The sequence below is a fragment of the Pangasianodon hypophthalmus genome, chromosome 29 (genome assembly GCF_027358585.1).
Source record: "Pangasianodon hypophthalmus isolate fPanHyp1 chromosome 29, fPanHyp1.pri, whole genome shotgun sequence".
NCBI classification, from domain to species: domain Eukaryota; kingdom Metazoa; phylum Chordata; class Actinopteri; order Siluriformes; family Pangasiidae; genus Pangasianodon; species Pangasianodon hypophthalmus.
The window spans coordinates 4,964,371-4,971,194 of NC_069738.1; positions in this window are offsets into that span (position 1 = coordinate 4,964,371).

Below are 6,824 nucleotides of genomic sequence, written 5' to 3' on the forward strand. Positions count from 1 at the left end.
TTTGTCATTCTGAAAGCCAGGCCCCTTAGCTAATCCCTAGAGTAACTGTATAAACACACACACACACACACACACACACACACACACACTTCCCTCATGACATATAGCATGAAATAACGAGTGTAACATTCTGGAAAACTGTTGAAAGTAACTTAGCTTAACTTGAAAATAAGGCATTATTATTATTATTATTATTATTATTATTATTATTATTAAGACTTTGTTCTTCTGTGGTGTTTTTAAAAAGCAAAATCTAAAAATACTTGCATTTTGTATTTGATCTATTTTAAGGTGTTTTATGTTATATTGTATATTTGGAGTGTGTTTTATATCTGAATGTACTTTAATTAAGTATATTTAATGTGTTGCTGAGGCCAGACATGCTGATCACATGACAAATCCCTTTCTTTCACTGGTTAGAGGACACTGTCCAACAGTAAGCCATGCAAACTAATCCACAGCAGCAGCTAAGAAAGATATCCAACAGAGTGTCTGAGACATTCATGCTTCAGTAAGAGCGTTATCCTTGTCAGGGCCGCAGTGGATCCGGAGTCTATCGAGGAACACTGGGCATGAGGTGCGAATACACCCTGCATGAGACGCCAGTCCAGTACAGGGCACAACATGCATGCTTTCACACCTGGGGCAATTCCTCAGACCAGCATGCTTTTGGACAGTGGGAGGAAACCCACATGGATACAAACTCCACACAGACAATAACCCGAGCTCATGATCAAACCGGTGACCCTGGAGCTGTGAGGCGGCAACGCTACCCGCTGTGCCACCGTGTGCGAGACATGAACCTGTAAATCTCACACACCCCGGGAGTGTCTAGACCAGCTGGAATGATAATTGGTCTTCATACTGAAGAGACAGCTGAGGAAGTCCTTCAGGCTGTCTGACCTACATGAGTAAAAGTGTCCTCTGAAAAAAAACGTCAGATTTCAGCAGTGCACATTATACATGGCAATGCGTAGAATATCACTTTTGGCACTTTTTCTTGTTCACTTCTTATCTCACTTAGCTCTCACTTATTTTGTATATCCAATCTGTTTAAAAGAATTAATGATCCACTTACATGAGGAAACTTTGGCCTGAGGCTCTTGAGTCTAAGAATCTGTCAGTGAGCTCATGTATACAATGTGCTCTCTGTTAGCATCTTTTCCAAGACAGTGACATTAAGCAGGCAGAAACTTGAGAAGATGCTGTGCTGACATGGTGAGGTTTTCTGAGGAGATGTTTATTTTACATTTATGGAAGGAGTCTCCAGTGTCAGCGCTTTGTAACAGTCAGAGGTGTAACTTACTGGTTTCTCAGTAACATGACAAGCTACATTCTTGTCTTTAAAAGAGAGAAAAAAAGAGAGAGTCTGGTGAGGGAACAAATGTTTATAGCTGCTGTAACATAAGTGACGAGAGGAACTTGCTTCATGGATGTTCTACAATATTAAATGTGACTAGAACCTGATAAAAACTATTTTGTTAATTAAAAAAAATAGCAGTTTTGGCAAGGAGTAGAAGACTCTGAGTGTGGATTTTATAGGAAAATAATCAACTTCAGGGTGGTAGGCAGGGCTCGCGAACCAAGAGAGCAGAAATGGCCGTGTTCTCTGGGTGGGAGGGGCATGCTCTCTCCCCCCTGTCAATCATATCAAGACTAGCCAATCACCAGCATCTGTGAGCTCATGTATGCAGAAGAGGGCATATAGCTCGTTTCTCTGTGCGTTATGCTGCCTTGTGACGCAGCATGAGCAGTGGCTTCACGTGTCACGGAGGAAGCACGTGTTACCGCCTCCCTACCGCCTCCCTGGTTGGTAGCACGTCTCCCCATCGTGGATTATTTCCCTATCGCAGCATGTCTTGTTGTGTATTATTCCATATTTATGTCATTCAGTGAAAATTAAAAGCTACTAAAAAGATTTTGGACTGGAAACTTCTCATCACACTAATTTATAATATCACTGTAGTCATGATTGGACTAAAAGACTTGTGTGCACTTCTAGAAAGTTCTGTGTAGGTCATGGTTTTCCGGTAAGTTCATACGCTTTGCTAGGCATTACGGCATGATGAAATGTTTAGTCTGTACGTCATCATGTCAAGTACAGCACCGTTTCTATCTATTAACCACCTGTTGACCTGGAACGAGTTCATGGGAAGAACTGGAGAATAACCTCTACTGTACTGTAAGACTGAAAGTGTTAGGACTGGATAAATATTTATATTAATCACTTCTTGGATAAATGTTGGATAGTATGTTACACTTTTGTAGCACTCAGGAGAAAACCTGATGATGAAATGTTGATATTAACTGCCGAGTCTTTTCATTTACAGGAACTGTATTTGTTTAATGATGGCGAGGATGTGTATGAGGGACTAACAGGAATTATAGTGACAATAAAGATGTTTTTTGGTAAGATTTTAACATAAAACTGACATAACCATTTCATAAACATGTCACAGCAGAGGTCATATGGTGACATGTGACTGTTGATGTTCAAGTATATGATGTTACCATTAGCTACCATAATGTTTAATGTCACATGCTAGGTTGCTAAGCATGCTCTTGTTAGCGTAGGTTTTTATTTTAGATGTTGTTAAACATTACAAATTTTATGCCAACATTATAATACCTCTCAAATGAAATTTGTATTTTCAGCATGGGAAGGTTGTTGTTCAAGTGGTTAAAGTTGTGAGAACACACCTGCTAGGAAGCTGGGAAATATAGAAACCGTTAACTAGCAACTGACTAAGGCTAACAATTTAGCTATCTAATACTAATGTAAGGAAGGAATGACAGTGGAAATGAGAAAAAACTATCAGTTATGTCAATATTTTTCTGAGATGTGTAGGTAAATTACTAAGAAATGGTTCTAGGACTAAAATTACATGTCACGTGTAGCTACGTGTAGACATATTTACATGTTGCATCAACCTCAAACAGAACTTCAATGGGTTCTGCTATATTATCCACACAAGACAGCGATTATAGATTTGTGCTAGTGTTGTTTAGCACAGAATGTCAATGAGAAGAGACTGGTTGGTCTTGGGATGATTCTCCTATCAAATGTATCAAATGTCAGTGATCATATATCAGTGGCTGATTGCTGCCAAAGAAAATGGGCCATACTGGCAAATTGATGTTGGCTAGTTAGCAAGAGTGTTAGCTAGTCCCACTGGGGAAAAAACAAGCATCTCCATCACTCTTTCTGAGAATTGAGAAAAAAATTACTTTGTAATTGTTAAAAATTTTTGTGTATAACTGGGTCTCCTGTATTAAGGCGCTTTTTCACACACACACACTGTAACAATAACAACACCGGTCCTAGCTAGTGTCTGCTACACTAACTAACTAGCCTACAGTAGCTTGCTAATAAACATCTAAGTAGTGTAGCTTTCTCTCGAGGTTAGATTTATTATCATCAGTAATGAAGGTGAAATACAGACTGGTGTCACTGTGGTGATGAGGATGTTGTTTGTCTTTGCTTTATCTGTAGCTTTTTTTTTTCTGAGGCAGAAAATCAGGAGAATCTGATCTGCTTATGTGACTTGACTGTATGCAGCTACAGTTTATGTGGGACGCCTGTTTTGGGGATGCCCGTGTTCAGCATTGTATTTATTTGTGATGTGACACTCCACAGTTGTGGTTAATATGAAAGCAGACACTCTGGGCTTTAAGAATTTGCATTTTTTTAATAAGTATTTCCCTCACTTTTTTTTTACGCTACTACACTTAAATATTATAATTTCATTGTGGCAGTTGTATACAGTGTTTTACTATCAAAAAAGCTTTAGTTGTGCTGTCTGTTTTATCTCTGAGCCAGTGTTATTGTGGAGAGGTGTGAATTGTTGCCCAGCAAGGGACTCGCACCCCTCCCCTTTCCCATCACCCTGCTCACCAGCAGCTAACCACAGAGTCACGATACTCTACACACAGAAACCCAACAGTGTCCTGACTAATCTTGTCCTGACATATTTCATTTGTTTATACCGATTGAAAATGTCTGATGTCAATTTCCATTCTGCTCGTGAAATGGAACACCAGTGTACAGTGTGAGAAAGGGTTAAAATGGCTGAATGTCCCAAAATTAGACAAAGATGACCCAGAGGTTGGAATATTGGCAATAAAATATTTCCCATTCCACATGTTGTAAATCTCCTCATATTTGCTAACAAGCCTATTTATTCCACCACTACTTCATCCTCCAGGGTTGTTTTTCTCACTTTATATCACTCTATGCTGTTCTTAACTGAAAACCTAACTTTTTCAACTTTGGAAGCTCCTCTGTCACCAAAATACCATTGACAGCAACACTTCCAATGGAATTACATGTGAAACTTCCACTGGTGTTTAAGAGAAAAGTGTGAGAGCAGCATTTGTGGATCATTTCCTGCCTGAATTTTAATGGTTACAAACATGTTGATAGACATTTTGCAATGAATATAATTGAATGACCTAACATTATAGGCAGTAAAGTTTGCTGAAAATTAAAAAAAAAAGATATGCACAAAAGATATGCACAAAATGTACACACTTTAGTAAAAAATAGTGTCAGTATTGTATATATGCCTGTATGATGAGTATGGTTCGTCTGCTAATGAACAGCTGTGTTCATGGAAAATAAGTCTTTATCATCCTCACTCAGATTAAATATTTATCCATCAGCTCTGCTCATTCTGTCTGTAATCAGCAGATGAATCATGACAACATAATGGGTTTTGGAACATGACCTCCAGTTTCTGAATATGGAACATGTCCTGGATGAGTCCAGCTAGAGAGCTTTTCATTGTTTGGAAATGAAAAGGAAGTGAGGTAATGTGTAAGTTACTTAGCTCAATGCAACCATGGGAAAATTTTCTGTTAACCATAAATTTAACAGAACAGAAAAGAAAACGTTCTATGCAAGTCTTACATTTGCAAACATACATACATATTTCTCAGACAGAATCATCACTGTTTTAAATACCATGGGCAAAATTATGGGACTGCTCTCACCACGACAAGTCACCCTGGCCCTTTTCCAAAACAGTGTTTAACACAGCCTCGGGTACTTCCCCCTGACATTTTCACTTGGTTGAATCCCCAGTTCCCTCTTAAATGCCTTTCCATTCCTTTATTGGATTTAGCTCAAGTAAAGGTGGTTAGATGAGTGTTAGATTATAGATTGAGTCAATATTACTGTAGTAGCACTGCTTACCCAGAAGGCATTGCATTCTGATGCAAGTTCCCTTTTGAAGCTGCTCTCAGCATGAGTTCAAATGATATAAAAAAAAAAAATTAATGAAACTAAAAGACCTGTGATTAAGTAAGCATTTACCAGCGGTAGTCACTATCTGCATTTTAATTATAAATACAAACTACAAGAATTCTGATTTTCTGCCTGATCAGAACTCTATGTGTGAGTGTGTGTGATATTGTATATAACTGACCAGGCACTATCCTCAGCAATGTAAGCAACTTGTGACGTGCTAGTGCTAGGACGCTGTAATGCTAGAAAAGAGTGTAGGAACTGACAGTGATGTTTCCACAGCACTTTTGTTTTTTTTTTTGTATTTTGTACTTATTTTCTTATTTCGTTCCCTTTGTGCCTTTTTGGAGCCAGGCCAAAATTATAGGCATTAACGTTACTTAGCATTACTGTTACGTTACATAACGTTAGCCTAGAATTAAAGGTATTTATCTTGAGACTTGTCGAGAGAACGGGAACAGGTGAGCGTCATGTAGTGCCCCCTGGGTAATGTAGTTTATAGGGTAATTATGAATATGGAGAGAGCAGAAAAGAGTACTGGCAGCATGTGAAAAGTGCCGGTACGCAAGAAAAAGTCACGGTACCCCAAAGAGTAAAATGTAGAAGAGCCGGAACTGCGTACCGGTGAGTACTGGCCCACCTCGAGCACTGATTTAAATCCAGCTTGCCTACCTGTTTACTGTACTACATGCAGATCACGATTATCTCTATCACTCTACTAATCAGCATTCATTTCACCATCCAAAAAAACCCAAAAACGTGAGGTAGAACTACACACCATTATCACACAAATTACTACACAAAAACAGTGTATATACAGTGAAACAGTAAAAATTCTAAGTAGTTTTGCTCACACTCCGGCACAAAGAGTCTGAGAGAGCAGGAAAGAAGTCACTTTAGTTTCTGCGACTGGGGTAAAAGAGCAGCTGATGTAAGCAGATGGTTAATTTCGCCCACTTTAAAGCAGCCAGAAGAGAAAACGGAAACTCCAAAATGGAAATTCAGAAGTCTATTAACTAAAAAAACAAAAACCGAATAATGTTCTTTCTTCCACAGTTAGCAGCAAATCCTTCACAGAAGATAACAGGAAGAAGCTAATTATGAAAATGAACAGAAATTTAAAACCAGCACATAGTGGGCAAAGACATTTGTATTTTAAACTGTTAGAATTTTATATCTTTATTCTGCTAGCTAGTTAGCAAGACTAGTTGCGAAACTAGATAGCATGCTAGTGAGCAGGAAAGCCAGCTAGTTAATATGGTAGCTACATTACATTTGCTAATTGGGAAGACATGAAATAACATGGATTTGGTTCACTGCTAATGCATGTTGTTTATGTTCTTCTACATTTTCACAGCTTTTTAGATAAGTTAGAACATTTAATCAGACATAACATACCAATTTTTAAAAAATTTGTTCATCAGTTCAAAAAAAATCCATCAGCTTTAATGAGACCTGAAAAATATATAATAATATTAATATTATTCACTCCAAAAAAAGAAGCATTTGCAATTAGATATCAGACCTAAAGCTCTGCTGCGATGATGCCATGACTACAGGGACAACGCAATCCTGTAAA